This window comes from Sycon ciliatum, chromosome 4 (assembly GCF_964019385.1).
Source record: "Sycon ciliatum chromosome 4, ocSycCili1.1, whole genome shotgun sequence".
Lineage (NCBI taxonomy): Eukaryota > Metazoa > Porifera > Calcarea > Leucosolenida > Sycettidae > Sycon > Sycon ciliatum.
The window spans coordinates 33,348,718-33,352,711 of NC_088646.1; the positions used below are offsets into that span (position 1 = coordinate 33,348,718).

At 45.1% G+C, this 3,994-nt stretch overlaps 1 long non-coding RNA gene across 1 annotated transcript; it reads left to right on the top strand.

Moving 5' to 3' along the window:
* Positions 1–410: 410 nt before the first annotated feature.
* On the top strand, positions 411–1,748 carry LOC135813703 (uncharacterized). Its single transcript, XR_010553096.1, has 2 exons — positions 411–987; positions 1,582–1,748. It is a non-coding gene; the product is annotated as an uncharacterized LOC135813703 (long non-coding RNA).
* Positions 1,749–3,994: the final 2,246 nt, after the last annotated feature.

The following is a 3,994-nucleotide window of genomic DNA, read 5'->3' on the forward strand; positions in this document are numbered from 1 at the left end:
TCACGAGGGTGCTGGCAAAAGTCCTGCTGCACGGCGGCGGGCTTCGCCCGCCGCCGTGCAGCCCAATACGTGGTTTTTTAACGTGGTTTTTTGGACTTTTTTGGACTTGGGGCAAAATTCTGCACACTTTCGCGTGTTTCCATAATACGACAAGTTGCGCACGGTCTGCTCACATTCAAATACAGTGCTGCCAACAAATGACAGCATGCAACAAAAAATCTTTCCTTGCAAGGGCACATTTTCGGCCATAACTCTTGAACGGCTGGTCAGATAGGGACACAGTTTTCAGAGAATTTGCAGCTATTCATGCTCTTTCAACTGACATAGCACTCAATATGAATTTACAAATTCGATTTTTCAGCGAATTTTTGGGTGATGTGCCCCCTTAAAGGGAAACTGAACGCCAAAAATAAGTATGGCTTATCCGAAGGAGAATTGGGCACTGATTCCGATGAGCTATGTCTCGAGCCGATCAGAGAAGAGGAACCGTGTCAAATTTCATAAATAACACCTTCCATATTTGGAAAATGGGCTTGATGACGTGCGTACTGCTTAGCTGTCACCATGCTGTGCATGCTCAGCAGTGTAATTGAATGGAAGAAAACAATTACTTTGGTGTTTTGCAGCTCTATTTCGTTCCCTGACGGTACCCAAATCTAGATGTAGGAATCTGTTGAGCAGGAGAGTGACACATGTCTTCCCGAAGGCTGTCCAGCCTGCAGTGGTGATGAAGAAGACACGAATAACACCCCAAGATCGATTGTAGCGAATTGAAAAACTCATGGTGAATTTGCTTCCACTCCAAGGCAATGTCGAGGTATGAAGGGTGCTTGTGCTGCCTTCCAAAGTGAAGCGGAGATGAACATGGCTTTGCATAGCTGTTGTTCTACGCCAACTTACCTACTCTTGCTTCTACCGTAGTGGTATATTGCAAATTTCGTGGACGAACAATTTGAGTCACTAGTGGCTAGTGAGCAACACTAACAGGTGAGATTTTTCAATTTGACAAAAATTGTTCTTGTTTGAGAACAGACGGTGGCAGTCATTAGACTCAGTAGGTGTCTCTCTGCGGCTTCTTTCCCTTCATCGATAGGGTTGTGCTTGAAGTCGAAATAAATAGAACATGTGGAACAAAAGTCTGATCATGTAATTCGAATTTCAATTTCAAAGTATGTGTACATCAAATCACAAAAATTTCAATATGGTGCTGTCCACTGAAAAAGACTGGGAGCTGGCAGCAATGGAAAGGGTAGAAACGAAACAAGTAAAGTAGAGTATTCATAAGGTAGAGGGAGTTGAAAACGGGAGACGAGTAGTGAGCATTTCAGTTCGAAGTAGTGTCAATAGACAGCATTGTGTTGCATATGTTGTGAATATTGTGCGAATCTAATAATTGGCAGAGGGTAGTGATTAAGCAGAGTATTGTTACAATACGAGGTACTTTGTGAGCAGATAGCAATCAATATCACGACGTGGTTTAGACAGGAACTCATAAATGTCAAGAAATTGATAATCCAAAATTATAATTATTATCCCCTGAGTAGCATAATTATTATGGTGTTCTCCTGCGTTTACATGCAGAGCCTTGACGTTGCTGGACGAGCGACAATATAAATTACATAAACGTGTAGCTCATAATGTGGGATGACTGCCGTATTGCATTGCCAACGCAAACCCATCCTGTGTCAGTGCAGCCATCCAGCAACGTACTCCCCGGACCAGATGCCGCTGCAGCTGAACACCATGCCGATGGAAAGCCAGGAGTTGATGGCGAAGCATTCTGGTCTGCACAGTACAAGGCAAAGAACAATAATATTATGAATTATAACGCATTGTAATCCTTCCCACACATCTTTGTAAAAACAAACAAACAGTGCCATTATCACAACACTTGATCAAGCATCTTGATGGAGGTATTTTCCATTGTGCTGGCCCAGCATCTGCACCAGGAAGACCATGTACACTTACAAGTATCTTGTGTGTGTGTGTGTGTGTGTGTGTGTGTGTTTGTGTATCCGTCTGTGCACACGTGTGTGTGTGTGGGGGGGGGGGGGGCTGGGGGTAGACGCATATGTGTATGGGTAGGAGTGTGTGTGGGGGGGGTCACACACATGTGTATGGATGTGCGCGTTGCATGCGTGTGTCTGTGGGATGGGGTGGGGGTGCACGCACATGTGTACATGTGTGCGCGCAATATAGAATGTGTGTATTGTGTTCGTTGAACACAGGGAGTCCTCCTGATTCCATAAACTTTGTGATCATTGTGATTTTATGTGCTTTGAAGTTGAAATTCGCAATACATGTACTGATGCTTGATTAGATTTATGTTCCACATGTTCTATTTATTTAGTTTTACTTCAAGCACATGTTCTATTTATTTTATTTTACTTCAAGCACTTGTACTATCAAGCACAACCCTACCAATGAAGGGAAAGAAGCAGCAGAGACACCTACTGAGTCAAATGACTGCCACCGTCAGTTCTCAAACAAAAACAATTTTTATCAAATTGAAAAATCTCACCTGTTAGTGGTGCTCACTAGCCACTAGTGACTCGAATTGTTCGTCCACGAAATTTGCAATATACCACTACGGAACCAGCAAGAGTAGGTAAGTTGGCGTAGAGCAACAGCTATGCAAAGCCATGTTCATCTCCGCTGCACTTTGGAAGGCAGTACAAGCACCCTTCATACCTCGACATTGCCTTGGAGTGGAAGCAAATTCACCATGAGTTTTCCAATTCGCTACAATCGATCTTGGGGTGATATTCGTGTTTTCTTCATCACCACTGCAGGCTGGACAGCCTTCGGGAAGACATGTGTCACTCTCCTGCTCAACAAACTCCTACATCTAGATTTGGGTACCGTCAGGGAACGAAATAGAGCTGCAAAACACCAAAGTAATTGTTTTCTTCCATTCAATTACACTGCCGAGCATGCACAGCATGGTGACAGCTAAGCAGTACGCACGTCATCAAGCCCATTTTCCAAATATGGAAGGTGTTATTTATGAAATTTGACACGGTTCCTCTTCTCTGATCGGCTCGAGACATAGCTCATCGGAATCAGTGCCCAATTCTCCTTCGGATAAGCCATACTTATTTTTGGCGTTCAGTTTCCCTTTAAGGCAAAAATTAAAATTTCACCAGTTGTAGTCTTCCGGGTGCTGAGTCGATTGGTCGTGGTCCGAGGAAGCTGAGACGCTCCCTTCCTACTTGAATCCCAATCGAACTCGCGCACTTCCACCGAAACTGGGTGACTGCGCCCTACTACATGTAGATGGGGATTTGTATGCAAAATGTCACTAAAAGCGCCATTTCGTTCTTATAAAAGCACGGATGACCGCGATTGGTCCATATGTTGTAGTCTTTTGGACGCTGAGTCGACTGGTTTTGGTCCGAAAAGGCTGCGATGCAGCGTTCCTCCTTTATTCCCAATCGAACATGGTTGAAGAAGCGGTCACGTGCTCCTGGGTGCCCAAATCACCTGGTCACCACGCCAGCAGGCGACAACTTTCACACCAAGGTTCAACTCGAGTGACAGGACTGCACCCAAAAAAGGTCAAACAGGCTAGTAAGTTGTACCCTGCAGGCACGGTGACCAGGTGACTGGCGTACGCAGGAGCACGTGACCGCTTGTTCAACCATGTTCGATTGGGAATAAAGGAGGAACGCTGCATCGCAGCCTTTTCGGACCAAAACCAGTCGACTCAGCGTCCAAAAGACTACAACATATGGGTCAATGGCGGTCATCCGTGCTTTTATAAGAACGAAATGGCGCTTTTAGTGACATTTTGCATACAAATCCCCATCTAGTAGGGCGCAGTCACCCAGTTTCGGTGGAAGTGCGCGAGTTCGATTGGGATTCAAGTAGGAAGGGAGCGTCTCAGCTTCCTCGGACCACGACCATTCGACTCAGCACCCGGAAGACTACAACTGGTGAAATTTTACCCTGGAAGTCCACAATAAGAGGATACTCAAAGTCCTTTTCCGAAAAC